This window comes from Lynx canadensis, chromosome B4 (genome assembly GCF_007474595.2).
Source record: "Lynx canadensis isolate LIC74 chromosome B4, mLynCan4.pri.v2, whole genome shotgun sequence".
Classification (NCBI taxonomy): Eukaryota; Metazoa; Chordata; class Mammalia; order Carnivora; family Felidae; genus Lynx; species Lynx canadensis.
Genome location: NC_044309.1, coordinates 66,539,766 through 66,560,949, shown reverse-complemented (window position 1 = coordinate 66,560,949; position 21,184 = coordinate 66,539,766). Strand labels below are relative to the sequence as shown.

General features: G+C 38.2%; 1 long non-coding RNA gene across 1 annotated transcript in view; it reads right to left on the bottom strand.

The window, feature by feature from the left end:
* Positions 1 to 21,184, bottom strand: part of LOC116738200 — a 100,268-nt gene that overhangs the window by 73,207 nt on the left and 5,877 nt on the right. Inside the window, exon 2 of the long non-coding RNA XR_004343876.1 lies at positions 19,534 to 19,602. This is a non-coding gene — a long non-coding RNA (uncharacterized LOC116738200). The remainder of the gene's footprint in view (positions 1 to 19,533; positions 19,603 to 21,184) is intronic.

Genomic DNA, 21,184 nt, shown 5'->3' with positions numbered 1-21,184 from the left:
AATTCTGTAACTGCAATTATTGCATATCTGATTTTTTTTAAATTGTTGGCTTAGAGTATTATGGATCATATAGGTGGAGCTCAAGTTTATAATTAGGAAATCTCAGGTGAGATACATATTTTTTCCCATTCTATTTAGATCCAAAGATAAAACATGTACAGATGGTCACAATCTCACATTGTGTGATGAGTATCATTCTTTCCAGATCTTGCTTTTAGGCAGAGTTTTCTCCTATCTAATATTTCTCTGTACTCAGACTCCAGATTTCCCTCTTGTTCCTCATACAGATGGGTTACTAAACCCAGGTCTGTCCATGGTAATAGACAGATAGTCTTAGGGCCAATACCACCTCCAGTTCTCTTTTATGCCCACAGATTGAAACTTTGTTTCTGGCCTCAGTTCAACCCTACATTTAAGTTTAAAAAATTTTAAATACAGGTTTTTTTAAAGGCTTTATATTTTTACTTATTTATTTTTTAAATATTTATTTTTGAGAGAGAGAGCAGGGACGGGGCACAGAGAGAGGGAGACACAGAATCTGAAGCAGGCTCCAGGCTCTGAGCTGTCAGCACAGAGCCCAATGAGGGGCTTGAACTCATGAACCACGAGACCATGACCTGAGCTGAAGTAGGATGCTCAACAGACTGAGCCACCCAGGTGCCCCAAGGCTTTATATTTTTAGAGCAGTTTTAGTTTCACAGCAAAATTGAGGTACAGAGATTTCCCATATATCCTTTACATCTATACATGCATAGCCTTCCCTAGTATCAACATCCCACATGAGAGTGGTGCATTTGTTACAACTGATGAACCTACAAGAACACATCATTACCACCCATATTCCATAGTTTGTATTAGGGTCCACTCTTGATGTTGTACATTCTAAGAGTTTGGGCAAATTTATAATTACATGTATCCACCATTATAATACCATACAGAGTATTTTCACTGTTCTAAAAATCCTCTGTACTCTGCTTATTCATCCTTCCCTATCCCCAACCCCTAGAAACTATGATCATTAATGTCTCCATAGTTTTGCCTTTCCCACAAAGTTATGAAGTTGGAAATGTACATTATGTAGCCTTTTCAAATTGGCTTCTTTTACTTAGTAACATCCATTTAAGTTTCCTCCATGTCTTTTCATGGCTTGATAGCTCATTTCTTTTTAGCACTGAATAATATTCCATTGTCTGGATTTACCACTGTTTATCCATCCATCCATCCACTTAAAGACATCTTAGTTTCTTCCAAGTTTTGGCAATTATGAATAAAGCTGCTATAATATCTGTATACAGATTTCTGCGTGCACATAAGTTCTCAATTCCTTTGTGTAAATACCAAGGAGTACAACTGCTGGATCACATGAGTGAGAGTATGTTTAGTTTTAAGAAACCACCAGACTGTCTTTCTAAGTGGCTCTACCATTTTGCATTCCCACAAGCAATAAATGAGAGCGCCTGTTGCTCCACATCCTTGCCAGCCTTGCCGTTGTCCGTGTTCTGGATTCTGGCTATTCTAGTAGGTGTGTAGTGGTATCTCATTGTTTTCATTTGCATTTTCCTGATGACATGTGATTTAGATCATCTTTTCCTATGCTTATTTGCCATCCGTATACTGTACCTTCCTTGGTAAGGTGTCTGTTAAGGTTTTTGACTGTTTTTTAAATTGGGTTTTTTTTCATTTTGTCGAGTGTTAAGAGTTCTTTATATATTTTAAATTAACAGTCCTTTATCAGATGTGTCTTTTGCAAATATTTCCACCTGATCTATGGCTTGTCTTCTCATTTTCTTTATGTTATCTTTCACAGAACACAAATTTTTCATTTTAATGCAGCCTAACTTATCAATAATTTATTTCATGGTCACATCTTTGTTCTTTATCTCTATGTAAGTTTTTAGGATGTTTGATTTTTCCGAATGGGGATTTATCAGAGGTTTATCACTGAACTTTTAGTACACCATACAGCCAGAAACATAAATCCTCCTGACTGGATTTTTCTAGGTAAAGTCAAACACTTGGCTCTGTTTACATTAATTCTAGTGGGCAATAGTCAACTTCTCTCATTTCTATCACCAAGCTCTACTCCTGTCCTGTAACACTTGTTCAGCAGGTTTCTGTAGCTCAGTAAGTATCAAAGTAGGCAGGTGAGGAGGAAAGGGAAAAAGACTATATAGCATGTAGGTCCTTCTCCTGCAAGACACCCCTATTCTCAAAAATTACATTTCTTGATGCACTTCTTATTTTGCTTGTTATAAGACAGAAGTATACATAGTATTAATGCTCTTAAAAGAAACCTTCACTTTCCAATTTCTCTAGCCTTCTCATATATAGGCTGGAAATAGGAGATGGCTATAGAACTACCTAACCATAATCTACATAGCACATCGCTTTCGATCACTTATATTTTTCACCTGTGATTCTCAGCTTTGGGGCCCTAGTAGAAACCAGGAGAAGAACCTTTCAAGGTAAAATATATATGCATTCACACAGCAGTATGAGTATATATGTATAGCTCATCTCTGAAAGTCAAAACATAAAACAGATAATTGTGGCTATCTCTGGGAAATGTGAATACTGAGTTGATAGGAAGGGCTATTGCTTTCCATCATATCATTTTACATTGCTTAATTTTTTTTACCATGAGCATCTTTCAAGTTTATTATTTAAAATGTCTTGAAGAAGACTCGACTTTTAAAAATTATTATTTATGAAGAAATGGGTCAGTTTTATCAAGAATTGTGAGAAGTAAAAGGAGATATGTTTTATTTATAAAAGTTCATTTACCAGACAGTTATTGTCCATTTACTTATGTGTTAAACACTGGGAAATGTAAAGATAAATAAGTCCCACAAAGACAACTTACAATCTAGTATAGGAAATAGACTTGTACGTAAATAATTCAAGGGAGTCAACCACTGCATTGAAAATGTGAAAAGTGAGTGTGTCTGAGATTTCAAATTAGAAAATATGTCTGTTCTGCACTGGAAATTCTATTCCACAGGTAAACCTTCTGTGTCATAAAGATGTTGAAGGATGGCACAAAAACAGACACATAGACCAATGGAATAGAATAGAAACCCCAGAACTAGACCCACAAAAGTATGGCCAACTCATCTTTGACAAAGCAGGAAAGAACATCCAATGGAAAAAAGACAGTCTCTTTAACAAATGGTGCTGGGAGAACTGGACAGCAACATGCAGAAGAATGAAACTAGACCACTTTCTTACATCATTCACAAAAATAAACTCAAAATGTATAAAGGACCTGAATGTGAGACAGGAAACCATCAAAACCCTAGAGGAGAAAGAAGGAAAAGACCTCTCTGACCTCAGCCGCAGCAATTTCTTACTTGACACATCCCCAAAGGCAAGGGAATTAAAAGCAAAAATGAACTATTGGGACCTCATGAAGATAAAAAGCTTCTGCACAGCAAAGGAAACAATCAACAAAACTAAAAGGCAACCAACAGAATGGGAAAAGATATTTGCAGATAACATATCGGACAAAGGGCTAGTATCCAAAATCTATAAAGAGCTCACCAAACTCCACACATGAAAAACAAATAATCCAGTGAAGAAATGGGCAGAAAACATGAATAGACACTTCTCTAAAGAAGACATCCAGATGGTCAACAGGCACATGAAAAGATGCTCAACGTCGCCCCTCATCAGGGAAATACAAATCAAAACTACACTCAGATATCACCTAACGCCAGTCAGAGTGGCCAAAATGAACAAATCAGGAGACTATAGATGCTGGAGAGGATGTGGAGAAACGGGAACCCTCTTGCACTGTTGGTGGGAATGCAAATTGGTGCAGCCGCTCTGGAAAACAGTGTGGAGGTTCCTCAAAAAACTAAAAATAGACCTACCGTATGACCCAGCAATAGCACTGCTAGGAATTTACCCAAGGGATACAGGAGTACTGATGCATAGGGGCACTTGTACCCCAGTGTTTATAGCAGCACTCTCAACAATAGGCAAATTGTGGAAAAAGCCTAAATGTCCATCAACTGATGAATGGATAAAGAAATTGTGGTTTATATACACAATGGAGTACTATGCGGCAATGAGAAAGAACGAAATATGGCCCTTTGTAGTAACATGGGTGGAACTGGAGAGTGTGATGCTAAGTGAAATAAGCCATACAGAGAAAGACAGATACCATATGTTTTCACTCTTATGTGGATCCTGAGAAACTTAACAGAAACCCATGGGGGAGGGGAAGGAAAAAAAAAAAAGGTTAGAGTGGGAGTGAGAGCCAAAACATAATAGACTCTGAAAAACTGAGAACAAACTGAGGGTTGATGGGGGGTGGGAGGGAGGCGAGGGTGGGTGATGGGTATTGAGGAGAGCACCTTTTGGGATGAATCCTGGGTGTTGTATGGAAACCAATTTGACAATAAACTTCATATATTGAAAAAAAAAAAACAAAGTAAAGGTCACTTAATATCAATATCACCACAAAGAGAGATAATATATGGCTGAATGAAATCATTGCTGTAGAGTATTGAGTGAAATTATATGTAGAATACAAACCAAATGTTGACATCTGTATGGCACATATATGAAGGAGAAGGGCTTGACAATTTTATTTTGTTACAGAAAATCTATGCCATTAATGGATTTCCCTTTTATTGTACAAAGAGTCCTTCAACATCTTTTTTTTATGCTTGTTTTCTCTTTTCCATTGATTTTATTTATTTATTATTATTATTATTTTGCAAATATCTTTTCTACTTTGTTCTTTATAAAATAATTTGCTGGTAGTTCAGTGCTTCTTATACCTGATTTCATAGGTTTCTTAGCCAAGATGTGGCTTATAAATATTTACTTAAAAAAAAGGAAACTTTAGGGGCACCTGGGTGGCTCAGTTAGTTTACGTCCGACTTTAGCTTAGGTCATGATCTCATGGCTTGTGGGCTCCAGGCCCACGTTGAGCTCTGAGCTGATAGCTCAGAGCCTGGAGCCTGCTTCAGATTCTGTGTCTCCCTCTCTCTCTCTGTCCCTTCCCTGCCCGCACTTTGTCTGTCTCTCTCTCCTTCCCTCCCTCCCTCTCTCTCTCTCAAAAAAAAAAAAAAAAAAAAAAGGCAACTTTATGGAGAAGGTAAATCTTTGGAGATGGTTTAAAGTGGGAGAGAGCCAAAGCATAAGAGACTGTTAAAAACTGAGAACAAACTGAGGGTTGATGGGGGGTGGGAGGGAGGAGAGGGTGGGTGATGGGTATTGAAGAGGCCACCTTTTGGGATGAGCCCTGGGTGTTGTATGGAAACCAATTTGACAATAAATTTCATATATAAAATTAAAAAAAATAAAAAAAATAAAAAATAAAAAAAATAAAAAGATCAATAGTGGGGCGCCTGGGTGGCTCAGTCGGTTAAGCATCCGACTTCAGCTCAGGTCATGATCTCGCGGTCCGTGAGTTCGAGCTCCGCGTCGGGCTCTGGGCTGATGGCTCAGAGCCTGGAGCCTGCTTCCGATTCTGTGAAACCCTCTCTCTCTGCCCCTCCCCCGTTCATACTCTGTCTCTCTCTGTCTCAAAAATAAATAAACTTAAAAAAAAATAAAATAAAAAGATCAGTAGTTGTCAGGGGTCAGGGAGAAGAAAGGAGCAATAAATAGGGGAAGAATGGGAGTTTTAGGCCAGTTAAACTATTCTGAATGATACTGTCATTATACATTTCTCAGAACAAAGAATGTACAATACAAATGATCCCTAATGTAAACTCTGGACTTTGGTTAGTAATAACGTATCAATATTGTCTCATTGATTGTAACAAATGTTCCAAGCTAGTGCAAGATATTAACAATAAGGGAAATTGTGGAGGGTGGAGGAGGTGTATGGGAACTCTACTTTCCACTCAATTTTTCTGTAACATAAAACTATTCAAAGAATAAAATCAATTAATTAAAAAAAATAAAAGGCAACTTTAAATTTAAGTTGTCCCTGAAGTGTTGTGTGCTGCTTTAGATACAAATGCTTCCATTTAATAATAAAAGGCATCAATGTTGCCTTTTTCTGAGCAAACCTGATTGTATTTTAAACAGAAAGGCTGCCAATCTCTTCTGAAAGTTTGATAAAGTGTATAACAACTTTTGCGCTGGTATCTAGATGTAAATGGATAGCTAGAGCAATACAATTTACTTTTCCTATATGCAGCATCAAAATTCCTATTCTCGGGGCGCCTGGGTGGCTCAGTCGGTTGAGCATCCTACTTCAGCTTGGGTCATGATCTCACAGTTTGTGAGTTCGAGCCCCGCGTCGGGCTCTGTGCTGACAGCTCAGAGCCTGGAGCCTGTTTCAGATTCTGTGTTTCTCTCTCTCTCTGCCCCTCCCCCATTCATGCTCTGTCTCTCCCTGTCTCAAAAATAAATAAACGTTAAAAAAAAAAATTAAAAAAAATTGCAATTCTCACATTTGAAGTTTAGCTACTGGTACAGTCACCACACTCAAATTCATTTGTCCCAGCATGTAAAAATTCCCATTCTAAAGAGACTATTTTGGAAGATGTCATTTTCACTTTTTCTCCCATAAAGCCTGTTGGAAACACATTTCTTCCAAAAAAATCTTTTCTGACACCACACTTTACTCAATCACTACCTGACTTTCTGAATAGTCCTCACTCTTCTCTTATTTTTGACTTCTCTTTGCAACTAGAAATAATAGCACAAATCCCTTACAGGAATACTTGCTTTTTTTTTTTTTTTCCCAAAATTTTTTTAACGTTTATTTTTGAGACAGAGAGAGACAGAGCATGAACAGGGGCGGGTCAGAGAGAGAGGGAGACACAGAATCCGAAACAGGCTCCAGGCTCTGAGCTGTCAGCACAGAGCCCAACGCGGGGCTCGAACTCACGGACCGCGAGATCGTGACCTGAGCCGAAGTCGGACGCTCAACCGACTGAGCCACCCAGGCGCCCCAGGAATACTTGCGTTATTATGCTTCACAGATTTTTTTTTCTTCACAGATTTGTTTTACAAATTGAAGCTTTGTGTCAATCCTGCATCAACCAAGACTAATGCTGCCATTTTTTCCCAACAGCATTTGCTCACTTCATGCTTCTGTGTCACATTTTGGTAACTCTAAGCATATTTCCAACTTTTATATTTTTACACTTGTAATGGTGATTTGTGATCAGCGATCTTTGATGTTACTATTGTAATTGGTTTAGGATGTCCCAAATTGTACACGTATAAGACAGCAAACATAAGAAATGTGTGTGTTCTAACTGCTCCATATTCCCTGAGACACAATATGGAAATTAGGACAATTAATAACCCTACAACGGCCTCTCCGTGTTCAGGCAAAAGAGTCACACGTCTCACACTTTAAACCAAAAGCTCCAAATGATTAAGCTCAGTGAGGAAGGCACATCAAGAACTGAGACAGGCTGAAAGCCAGGCCTCTTGTGCTGAACAGATAGCCAAGTTATGAATGTAAAGGAAAAGTTCTTGAAGGAAGTTAAAAGTGCTACTCCAGTGAACACAAGAATGATAAGAAAGTGAAACAGCCTTATTGCTGACATGGAGAAAGTTTGAGCGGTCTGGATAGACGACCAAACTAGCCATAACATTCCCTTCAAAGGCCAAAGCCTAATCCACAGCAAGGCCCTGGCTCTTCAATTCTGAGAGCTGAGAGAGTTAAGAAGCCGCAGAAGAAAAGTTGGAAGCTAGTAGACGTTAGTTCATGAAATTTAAGGAAAGCCATGTCCGTAACAGAAAAATGCGAAGTGAAGTAGCAAGTACTGATGTAGAAGCTGCAGCAACATTGAGACAAGACCCTCCACCAGCAAAAAGGTTATGTGTGGCTCACTGAAAGTTCAGAGGATGGTTAGCATTTTTTAGCAGCAAATAAAATATTTTAAAATCAAGGTTTATACATTGGTTTTTAGGCATAATGCTATTGCATGGTTAACAGTATAGTGTAAACACAGATTTTATACACACTGGGAAACAAAAGAAAATCATTTCACTGGCTTTATTGCAATATTTGCTTTATTGCAGTGGTCTGGAACTGAACCACAGTAACTCCAAAGTATGCCTGTACTTTGTGCCAGACCCTCTGTGTGCTAAGCATTTTGCTTACATTAATTTAATCTTCAAGGTGACCCTTCCTAGTAGGTAGTGTGATTTCTAATTTACTAAAACTGAAGAAAGCCAGGACTATGAAATAGGTTTTGTACGACACTATCAGTCTTCTGCTTTCAAGGACTTTAGTGTAATTTTGTGTTTGGCTTGTACTATTTTAATGCGAACCTCCTTATATGTTGTTGTACTATATTGTAAATTTAAATCCTTGCCTATGTGCATGTTGTATAACTCCAAGGAAATGGTCAAGTCTGAAGATAAAGCACGGTGAATCCTTTTTCTCTTACCTAAAGCTTCCCTTCTCCAATGAATTCCCAGCCTTGTATTTAGTCCTCAACAAATATTGACAACCATCTCTCAAACCATTTTTTAAAGTGTTTATTTATTTATTTTGAGGGAGGGGGTAGGGGCAGAGAGAAGGGGAGAGAGAATCCTGAGCAAGCTCTGCACTGTCAGCCCAGAGCCCAATTCAGGGCTTGATCTCATCAACCATGAGATCATGACCTAAGTTGAAACCAGGAGTTGGATGCTTAACCACTTAACCAGCTGAGCCACCCAGGTGCCCCTCTAAAACCATTTTTTTAGTGCTGAGCACTATTCATGACTTGGCGCTTTGTGTGTCTGTGTGCTCATTTAAAATTTGTCATTGCAGCCAAATTGCCTTCCAGAGAGGTTGCTATCAATTTATAGGTAGTATAGTGTAATGGTTAAAAGCATTGACTTGGGAGTCACTAAATGTGCAACCTTGGTATAAATCACTAGATTGTGCTGTCCTTCAATTCAACTGTAAAATGTGAATGACAATATAGCAGCTACCCACAGGGTTACTGGGATGATTAAGGGAGTTAACATGTATGAAGACTACTTGGCACATTACAAGAAGTGTATAAGAGCAACTAAATCATTGTTGGCACTTGAGATTCTATCAGAATGTCATTATTGTTATTAACAACCTGATGGGTATAAAATTCTGTTGACTTATTTTTTTTTGAAATTATTATGCAATGTATTTAAACAAAAAGATCTAGTAATTGTTTTATTTATTTATTTTTTATTATTTAAAAATTGTTTTAAATTTTTTTAAATTTATTTTTGAGAGACAGAGACAGAGCGTGAGCAGGGGAGGAGCAAAGAGACAGGGAGACACAGAATCCGAAGCAGGCTCCAGGCTCAGAGCTGTCGGCACAGAGCCCGATGTGGGGCTCAAACTCAGGAATCATGAGATCATGACCTGAGCTGAAACAAGATGCTTAACCAACTGGGCCACCCAGGCGCCCCAAGTAATTGTTTTATTTTGCATTTTCCTAATTACTAGTAAGTTTGAGCATCTTGTGGTTTTTTGTTCGTTTCTTTGTTTCTATTCTGTGAATGATCAGTTCAGAGCCTTTGCTCATTTTGTAAAACTTGTTTTATGTTTTCATACTGATTTGTGTTTTAGAATACATTTCGGGTACTAATCCTTTGTAATAAATATAGCAGTATTTTTTTTAGTTGTTACTTATCTTTTAACTTTGTTCAAGATGTCTTTTTGTTTGCAGTTTTAAAATTTTATGTACTTACGTTAGTTAAACTTTTCCTTCAGGGTTTTCAATTCATGTCATATATTTTATGTTTTCTTCAATATTTACACAACATGGTTTTTTATATGTGGGTATTTAATACCCTAGGAATTTTTGTGAATGGGGAGAGGGAGGCCCCAGCCTCCCCGCCCCCACCCAAATGGTTAAGTATTTCCACATGAATGATCTGGAATTTGATCATCTGTCCAGGCTTGAGTGCTTGCATTCCTCATCCCTCAAAATCTGCTCTATTGCTTCTGTAGTGACTTCTTCAAAAAAGTAGGGTAGAAAATCTTATCAACTCTTTCTTGGCTTTAGTTTTCCACCTTGCATATGGAAACTGACCTTGAGGAAGGTTGTGAACATCAAGCTGAGTACCATTGAAAGGCAGCTTGAGATGGGAAGGTGGTGAGTAAGTAGGCAAACAAGTCATTGTTTTAGCTTTGCTCCCATAAGAAATTGCATAGATCAGGAGGTTTAAATAACCGTAGTTTATTTCTCACATTTCTGGAGGCTGGGAAATCCACGATCAAGGTGCTGGCCAATTTGAGTGCCTGATGAGAACTCTCTTTCTGGCTTGTAGTTGGCTGCCTTCTTGCTGTGACTTCTTTGTGCACAATGGGAGAGAGAGAGAGCAAGCTCTCTGGTGTCTTCTTCTTCTTCTTCTTTTTTTTTTAAGTTTATTTATCTATTTTTAGAGAGAGAGCATGAGCACACAAGCAAGTGGGGAATGGTAGATAGAGAGAGGAAGAGAGAGAATCCCAAGCAGGCTCTGTGCTGTCAGTGCACAACCCAACACGGGGCTCAGTCTTACCAACTGTGAGATCGTGACCTGAGCTGAAATCAAGAGTTGGACACTTAACCAACTGAGCCACCCAGGTACCCCTCTGGTGTCTTTTCTTATAAGGACACTAATACCATCATGAGAGGCCTACCCTCTAAACCTAATTATCTTTCAAAGCCTCCATCTCCAAATGCTATTACACAGGGGGTTAGGACTTCAATATATGAATTTGGTGGGGGGGGAGGGGTAGATATAAACTTTCAGGCCATAACAGTCATTCTTACAGGTCAGTGGGTCACCTGTTGGTCATACCTTTCTATCTCAGACAGCCTTCAAGGCTGGGTTGATTTCAAAGGAGGGAATGAATGTCCTCTTGACATTTCAGAGCAACCTCACACAGACTGGAGATGCTGCCATTCTCTTAGCCCATCAGAAAATAGAAGGTGTGGGGCGCCTGGGTGGCTCAGTCGGTTAAGCGTCCGACTTCAGCCCGGGTCACGATCTCGCGGTCCATGAGTTCGAGCCCCGCGTCGGGCTCTGGGCTGATGGCTCAGAGCCTGGAGCCTGCTTCTGATTCTGTGTCTCCCTCTCTCTCTGCCCCTCCCCCGTTCATGCTCTGTCTCTCTCTGTCTCAAAAATAAATAAACGTTAAAAAAAAAATTAAAAAAAAAAAAAAAAAGAAAATAGAAGGTGTGCTACTTCTGTGTGCCCACAGTAATTGGCCCAGTGTAGACAGCATCACCTTAGTGGATTTGGGATCGCCATGAGGCTCCACTTTCCAGCAGGAATGGCATATAGCATAGTGCCCATTATGGCTGGGATATCAAGGAGCATCATACCCATTGTCATTCACAGGTACCAGCTGGATTTCCCTCTCAATGTCCATCTCCTCCAGCATCAGATTCATGCTGAATACCACACACTCTGGTGACACAGTAGGAGCTTCATACACATGGTCTGGGCACTGCCATCCTGGCCTTGGCCTCCATCTCAGGCATGGAGTCCCACAGGAAGGTGGGGGGCCCCAGCCTGTAAAGATATTACATTTTAAAATTATCCACCGACCAGTAAAAACAAAACAAACGAATTTGGTATTTAGATTCATTAAGAAATTAAAATAATTAGGGGCGCCTGGGTGGCGCAGTCGGTTAAGCGTCCGACTTCAGCCAGGTCACGATCTCGCGGTCTGTGAGTTCGAGCCCCGCGTCAGGCTCTGGGCTGATGGCTCAGAGCCTGGAGCCTGTTTCCGATTCTGTGTCTCCCTCTCTCTCTGCCCCTCGCCCATTCATGCTCTGTCTCTCTCTGTCCCAAAAAATAAAATAAAAACATTGAAAAAAAATTAAAGAAATTAAAATAATTAGAAAATATTATTACTGATGTATGATGTTGCCAAATGAAAACATCACATATGCATTAAGTAGGAGTATAAGGAGCTATAAGGAGCAACAAAAGATAGTAACATATTATGGTTCATATGTTAGCACTCTTTTCTGTGTAAACTCATGCAATTTTATTTATATTTAGCATTTGCTTCTAAATCTAAACTCTCAGGTCAGAATATGATAGGTATTTGGTGTGGTGAAATTTTCCAACTCTTTTTTGTATGTTATGCTGAATTGTTTCCTAAATTTAAACATAGCAGAATCAAAATAAAACCCATGGGCACATCTGCATACCCTGTGCATGCAGTAAAGGCTACTGCAGCTTAATTGATAAAGCCATGCTCCATGAAGAGCGGCTAGTGTTTCCTTAACTGAAGTTCATGTTCATTAATATTTGGGTTTAAGCAAAGTACCATTCATTCATCCTTTTGCTCAGTGAATACTTATTGAGCATCAACTTCATGCCATTGCACCATAGCAGGCATTGGGCACAAAGCAGTGTACAATATACATGGTCCATGACCATAGTCAAGTCTGTGGAATTTTCAGCCAAATAGGAAAGAACAAACACGTGTAAAGAAGACATGGACTTTTACAATACGATTTCACTCATATGTTGAATTTAAGAAACGAAACAAATGAACAAAATAAAAAAGACAAACCAAAAAACAGTCTCCTAACTAAAGAGAACAGACTAGTTACCAGAGGGGAGGTGGGTAGGAGGATAGGTGAAATCGGTGATGGGGATTAAAGAGTGCACTTATCATGATGAGTACTGAGTAATGTATAGAATTGTTGAATCACTATGTTGTACACCTGAAACTGATATAATAATTATACTGGAATTAAAATTTTAAAAAGTATTTTAATTAAAAGATGACATGGATTTGTTAAAGAATAGGATTGTGAATGTGATCTAGGTGAAAGCAAATTTGTACAGAAGGCTTAAACTGTATCAGGGTAAAGTAATACTGAAAAGGACACAGAAATTTCTGGTATGGAGATGGCAAATAGGGTGTCTTAGAAACATAGATATCAAAGTATTCTTTAAATTTAATTTGGAAACCACACTATGCTGTGGAATCCTTTTCAGGTTAATACAAGTAGTAAAAAACATTGTTTTTGCAAGAGATTTTTTAGGAAAATGCATGCGTATATAGCTCATGACACTTGTTTAATTTTTATTTTTTAAAGTTTATTTATTTATTTTGAGAGAGGGAAATCCCAAACAGGCTATGCACTGTCACTGCAGAGCCTGATGTGGGGCTTGAACTCAAGAATCATGGTATCATGACCTAAGTCAAATTCCAGAGTCAGGCACTTAACTGCCTGTTTTTGTTTTGTTTTGTTTTGTTTAAACCAAACACTCAGGTGCCTGGGTGGCTTACTGGGTTAAGCATCTGACTCTGGAATTCAGCTCAGGTCATAATCTCAGGGACATGGGTTCAAGCTCTGTGCTGGGCTCCGTGCTTACAATGTGGGGCCTGCTTGGGATTCTCTCTCTGCCCTCCTCTGTCTGCCCCTCCCCCACTCATACTTTCTCTCTCAAAAAATAAATAAATAAACCCCAAAACAAACAAACCAAACACTTAGGTAAGTATTTACAAAATATCAGTGTTATAAAAAGGATTTACAGATAATTTGGTAGCTGTTCTGGTGTTTAGACACTGACGTCGAGATGAATTGAAGAAAGGCAGACTGGAATCAGAGATACCATTTGGGAAGAAAATATAATAGGTTTGACAATTGCTTGATGTTTGAGTTAATAGTTTTCTTTATGTCTTATAAATACATAATTTATATATTTATATTTTAATATTTAATAACCAAAATATGTGGGCACTTCAAAAATTTTACTAAAGTTTTATGTTCTTTTAAAAAATCATATGAGTGCCTGGGTAGCTCAGTTGGGTAAGCATCCGACTCTTGATTTTGACTTAGGTCATGATCGTATGGTGGTAAAATCAAGCCCCTCATGGGGCTCCATGCTGGGAGTGGAGCCTACTTAAGATTCTCTCTCTTCCTCTCCCTCTGGTCCTCCCACCGTGTGTATGTGCATGTACATGTGCTCTCTCTCTCAAAAAAAAACCAAAAACAAACAAACAAAAAAACCCCAAAAAACCCATTAACAAATAAATAAAAAATCATAACTTATTTTTAGGCGTGCCTGGCTGGCTTAGTCAGTAGAGCATGGATGGAACTCTTGATCTTGGGGTCGTGAGTTCGAGCTCCACATGGGTATAGAGATTACTTAAAAAAATAACTTTTTTGAAAAACTCATGACTTGTTTTTAGTAGAATACTTCCCATATGTAGTATTCTATGGTTTACAATATATGAGATATTAGTAACACAGTAACTTTTCACCCTGTCAGGAATATACATCAGGAAAGACAAGCATTGTCTTTCTTCCCTCCTGCCTTCCCTCCTTTTTCTTTCTTCTTCTTTTTCTAATGGCTTATAACCCATAGAATAAAATAAATATCCATAAGTCCATGCCTATATAAATAAATAATGAAAGAAAGAAAGAAATGGGGCAAGAGGGCAGCTTTTCCTTCTAGTAGAATTCCAATTAATAAAAATAGAAGGAAAGATGGAAATAGAAAATCACTATTAGGCAAATATCCTAGTGATTATTGTAGATAAGAATCATTGACAGATTTTAAAATTAGTGGATGAAAGTATAAGAAAAAAGATGATCATACTGTCAACACATCTTCCCATATTTATTAATCACAAAGACAAAATAATAATTTTACGGTGAAGAAATCCAGCAGACAACCACCTCAACCACATGATCAAAGTCAACATCAAAGTGGTGCTGTGGACTGAACTGCATCCCCCACAAATTCGTATGTTGAACCCTAAACCCCACTATGACTATATTTGGAGATAGAATCTTTACTGAAGTACTTAAGATTAAAGGAAATTCTAAGAGTAGGGCCTTGATCTGATGGAATTAGTGTCATTAAAAGAAGAGATATCAGAGAGTTTATCTCTACACAGCACAAAGGCAGGTGTCTATAAGCCAGGAAGAGAGTCCTTACCAGAAAATGATCCTGTCAGACCTTGATTTGGGACTTCTAGCCTCCAAAACCATAACAAAACCAAAGTCTGCTGTTGAAGCTGCTGGGTCTATGGTATTTTGTTAGCACAGATTAAGACATATTGATAAAACATATTGGCATCATGCACCTCCTGATAGGATGTACTGTGAAGGCCACAACATCACTTCTCTGGTATTATTAAAGTGTCATTTTTCTTTAATAATAAACTCAATCAAGTCTTGAGAAAACATTAGACATACCCAAATTGAAGAACATTCTACAAAATGCGTGTGTGTGTGTGTGTTTATCTTCAGAAATCTACCACTTCTCACTACCTTTATTGCTGAGCCTGGCCCAAGTCACATCATTTCCTGCTGAGATCATGGTCATAGCCACCTAACCATCTCCCTCTTTCCAATCTCTAGCTTCCCTAAGTTTATTTCCAACCCAGTGGTCAGAGTGATCCTACTAAAACATAGTTAGCTATGTCACTACTTAGTTCAATATAATCCACTGGCATCCTATCCCACTCACCAATTTTATGCCTTGAAAGGTCTGCCCTCGATGATAATCTGGTGATCATCTGGCCTTTTCTTCCCTGTACTAACCCCTCCCTTCTACTTCTCTAACATCATCTCTCAGTGTTTTTTTCCTGGCTCACTTTGCTGCAGCCATATTACCCACTTGGTTGTTCCTTAAACAGGGTCAGGTGTGTTTTCACCTGAAGGTTTTTGCATTTGCTGTTTCTTCTACCAGGGATGCCTTTCCTCCAGTTCCCCCATGGATCATTTCTTCACTTCTTTCAGGTTTTTCTCATGGATGCCTATTCATTCATACCTTTTCTGATTATTTTCTTTAAAATACAAAACATTCCTACTACCCAAGCATTGTGTATACTCCTTTTCTTCCTATAGCATTAGTCACCATTAAGTATGTGTTACATTTTACTGATATTGTTTTATCTTTCTCTCTTCTAAAAATGAGGGCAAAAGTTTTTGCCCACTTTGTTTTCTGCTAGATCTCCAGTGCCTGAAATAGTGTTGCACATAGTTATTGAATAAATGGTTGCATAGATGGGTAATAATTGCCATCTAGATTGAATTTAAGCCATGAGGGAAAGTGTAAAAAGGAAAGGAAAGAGGACCTTGCAACATGAATTGGGAGTTTGAAGATTTAGAGATCAGGAAGTGAAGGCCTGAAAAAAAAAGTCTAAAATACCTGAATGAGTGGCCTAGCAATAGAGAGTATCTCTGGGAAACAAACAAACAAATGAAAAAAAAAAAAAAGCAGTTAACTCTTAATTGCTATTTGGAATTCAAGGGCAATGTTTCCAGAAGACAGATTTTGGTCATCCATAAACATTTACACACTATCAAATCATATGCACACAGTATCTACTTTTTAAAAACTTACAATCTAATGGGAAAGACATCTTTAAAACATAAATTCAAAGTAAATTAATAACCTTAATTATGCCTATGTACAATGTGAGTGTATAAAAGGGGCCCTTGGTCTAATCTAAGTGTGAGAGCATAAAGAAAAGAGTCTAGGGGTGCCCAGCTGGCTCAGTTGGTATTGTGTGCAACTCTTGATCTCAGAGTTGTGAGTTCAAGCCCCATGTTGGGTGTAGAGAGTATTTAAAAATAAAAGAGTCTAAGACACTTTCAAGATTGGGTAGTTCTTCCAAATAAACAGGGGTAAAATGGAGATAAAGTGATGAAAGTTTTTAAATACAGTGTCATTTAGGCACTAAAACACTTGTTGAACTGATGTAATGACTTACAAGTGGAAATGGAACTTAGGTTGAACCCTTTTTGCATCTTCATTATGAACTTCTCAAAGAAGTAAATTATCCCCTTACCTTCCCATCACCAATTCTTAGTTCCCTGGACACCTAGCTTTTCTTTCCCCTCTTCTACCACAATTATTCTCTATGGTTACAATTAGTTGTGTTGACCTGATAGATCCATTGATTCTTCTTCTGTCCTCGTTCCCTTCGGTTCCTCCCATACCTCCATTCCCATGTTCTACCTACCCTTTGACAATCACTTTATCACATTACTTCAGCCCAAATTCTCTTTCTTCTCCCAAAATGAACTCTCCCTTCCTTCCACTCAACTTGCCTATTTCAGCTAATAGTACTATTCTCTCAATTGTCTAGATTTAGGGATATTTTTGAAAACCACTTTATAAATTCATAATCTCTGATTGGAAGGACCCTCTAGGACCTTTTATTTTATTTTTTTATATTATTAAAATTTTTTTAAGTTTATTTATTTTTGAGAGAGAGCGCGCGCGCGCGTGCCTGAGCACGAGTGGGGGAGGGGCAGAGTGAATAGGAGAGAGAGAATCCCAAGCAGGTTCTGCACTGTCAGCATGGAACCAATGTGGGACTCGAACTCACAAACCTTGAGATCATGACCTGAGTCGAAATCAAGAGTCGGACACTTAACTGAGCCACCCAGGCATCCCCTATGTTACATATTTTATGTTTATTTATTTTTGGGAGACAGAGAGAGAGTGTGAGCGAGCAGGAGAGGGACAGAGAGAGAGGCAGACACAGAATCTGAAGCAGGCTCCCGGCTCTGAGCCATCAGCACAGAGCCTGATGCTGGCAGGGCTCAACCCACAAGCTGTGAGATCATGACCTGAGCTGAAGTCGGAGGCTCAACCTACTGAACCACCCAGGCGCCCCATGCTATATATTTTTAAATACTACCTTTGTCTTATCACTCTTTCACTCACAAAGTTTAAATGGTTTCCTATTTTTTATCAATCAAACCCTTCTGCTTTCAAGATTCTACTCACCTTATTTCTCTTGGTGTTGCAACACACCTTCTTTGTGGTGTATGCATAAGCAAGTGTGTTTAGTGCTGCCATTATCTTTTGCTAATTTAATGCCCACTGACACCTTAGTGTGTCCACATCTCTTTTTTATCTTTATTCTTGATGTCAGTAGAAAGAAGTAATTTACTTACGTATTTATTTTAAAATTTGTTTATTTATTTTGAAAGAGAAAGAAAATTCCAGGCAGGCTCCAGGCTGTCAATGCAGAGCCTGACATGGGGCTCAATCCCACAAACCGTGAGATCATGACCTGAACCGAAATTAAGAGTCAGGCACTTAATCAACTGAACCACCCAGGTGCCCCCAAAGAAGTCCTTTAAATAGTAATTTTGAGATGTCTTTGGAGTAAAACTTGAGTTTAACAACTATTTTCCTGTCAGAAATAGTTCCTAACAACTATTTTCCTATTTCCCTTTGGACTTCTGCAAAAATTGGAGGAGTAGCTTGGGATCATAAAACAAACACAAATGTCACCAGTTCCTTCTGTCTGAGGGGGGTCTTTCCTGGTGGAGTCCACTGTGAAATAACTGTTATCAGATTAGATCAAGGAAATGAGAGTCAAGTTATATACTGATTTAGGCAAAGCATCTTACAACGTAACCTGTGTGTTTTTACCTAAAAACCACTGATTCTACCAAATAGATATCTGTATAAGGAAAATTGAGAGATCTACATGTAAAGACTTTGTATTCTCTTATTTAATGTGTTGTTGTTTTGAGGGGAGATAAATCTAAGCACATGTTCATTGCAGAAGTTGGTGAAATACTTATCATATAATTGTAGATTATAATTAATTTTAACTTCATATTTTGCTATAGGTTTTCTGAAATACAGTAAGAATGAAAAACCTAGAGCTTCATTAATCTTTTGGTTTCAGGGTATCCAGAGCCATGAGAATTTGAAAAATATCCAGGTGGAGGTCACACGAAAAGAAAATGGTGAGAAAATAGAAAATGAAAGCAGCAAATTCAGTTAAGAGATATGAAAAAAAAGTGGTGGTATTGATGGATAAATAAAAGAGGAGGGGTAGTAAACGGTGAAATGTTCTCATATAAAAATAACTAATAAATTATCTTTCAGTGATTCAGTTCTATAATATTCCCCCCCCCCCAAAAAACCCCACAAAAACACAAAGAATGAATGACTATCCCAAAATGCTTATCAAGTTGAGTCCTGCACAGTTAGAAAAAAAAAAAAACAACACACTCCTCTTAACGAACTTGGCTCAAGACTTTGGCTCAAGACCAGCATGACTTAATAGCTGTAATTTGCATTTGAATGCAATTAACTGGGCCAGTACTTTGGGGTAATCAAGCTGTGTGCAATACGCGTAAGCTGCAAGCTCAACAAAAGTCCAAAGCACTGGAGAGAAATCTTTACTCTTTGAATTTCCCTTAGATTTGGAATCCTGGTGCAAGCCCTTAAACACAGTTTTAGATTTCAGAACTCTGATTTTCAGTGTGGACACAGAAATTTAACTTTTCTCTACCTGTTTATTCTTAATGAAAAGAAATTTAGATACTCGCCATTAGTTTTCCTTAGAAGAAGAATTTCACTATTTTTATAAAAGTGATTGATGTTACATTTTAAGAATTTCAAGCAATATTAAAAGGTACAAAGAAGGAAATGAAAAAATCCCTCAAACCCACCCAGAAATGACTCCCAGTACTCAAAATAAACATAAATGAGAAAAATGTGAAGAAAATGTGTAGTTAGTTAAAACTTTGATTTTTCTAGTAATGTTATGAGTCATTAAAAAATAAATTTCCAAGATGTGAACAAACTCCTTTTATCATGAGGTTAACTACTGTAAGTATTTAAGCTCACCTTGTGTTACTTTGCAGTATATGTTCTTCGTATGCAAACACTTGTACTGTAGGCTGAGATTTTCTAAGCCTAAAGAATAAAAAGTATAGTGAAATTAACAGTGAAGAACAAAGAACCCAGAATAGGGAGTCGAGATATCTAGATTTTAAATGACCTCTGCCAATTGGGTAGTGTACGTGTGCGTATTGGGGCAGGTTGGGTGTGGGGGTGGGGAGAAAGACAGTGGGGGAAGGGGCGGCAGCTGGAGGTAGTGAGCGATTCTTCTCTCAGGAACTGTTTCCCTGTCTGTAAAATGGAAGGGGTGTACTAATTGTAAAATGTTCTCCATCGCCAAAGTTATAGAGCCTAGCTTACAGTCGCCACTTTACAGAAACTCAGGCGCTCTGGTTTTCTTCCTGATAGTTTGAATGTAACCTTTAATAGACACTACAGTTTGGAAATAGTCTCTCTGAGAACTATAACCAGTAGGCAGCAGACTATCTACAATGAAAACTTGTTCTGTGTTGAAATCAAAGCATAGCATACCCTTCCGGGAATCACTTATTTGTTGAACAAATAAGTACTGGCTGCACTCTTGAATTTTCCACAGATTCTGCCCTTTTAGTAATTTACAGTCTAGTTGAGGAGTTAAAAAGTGATCATAACAATAACAAAGACATTAATGAAATGTGATGAAGATCTGAAAGAGGAAAAAATCATACATCTGGTGCAGAGGCAGAGTGAAATCACAAATAGGTTGAAGAAAGGGTGATTTTTGAGTTGGGCCTGAACTATAGATAAGATTTTGACGGATAGTTGTTTGTTGGGAAGGCTTCTGTTTCCTCATATGTTACATGGAGGTGATAACTGTACTCAGCCTCTAACGATAAAAGAATTATGTAAAATAATGCATGTTAGTCACTTCACACATTACAATGGCATGGTATGAGAGTCTCATAAACGCTTTCCATTGTTATTAATGAGGAAAATAAATAAAACAAAAAGAATCACTAAAGGAAAATTGGTATTTCTGATTGTGGTATTAAGGGTTAGTTTCCTAGAGACTGTTTTCAAAAAGATTTCTGAGGAGATGGCTGTCTAGGCATGCTCTTCCAAAGCTGGTTGTTTGCACATAAAGTTGTAATCAGAACTTTTTCTTTTAATCTTTCTGCTAGCAGCAAAAAGGAAGAAGCAAATAACTTTTAATGACTGATTAGAATGTGAAAACCAGAAAAACACTGGGTAGATGGCCTAGAGGGAAAAAACTGGTGAGACAGTTGCTCTAATGCATGTTGTAGCTTCTTTTTGGCTGTTTACTGTGTGCTAGAATCTTTCTTCTGAATGTACCTTAGACAGGTGCAGCTGTAGCATCTGTATCTGTTTCTTAAAACACTTCGTATTACAAAGATATTTACCATAAAATTAGCTAGTTTTACAGGGCACTTATTGTGAGTTAGTGCTGTGATTAACATACGATACAACTCTTTCAATCTCCAAAACAACTCTATAAGGTGAAAAATACATTGCCTACGTATAAGAAGCTGAGACTTAGGTCCCATATCTTGCCCAAAGTCACTTAGTCATTCAGCTTATCTTTAATGATCCATATTATGTGTCAGACACTGTTGTGGGACCTACAAATACATGAGTGAATAAAACAGAAAAGAGGGGT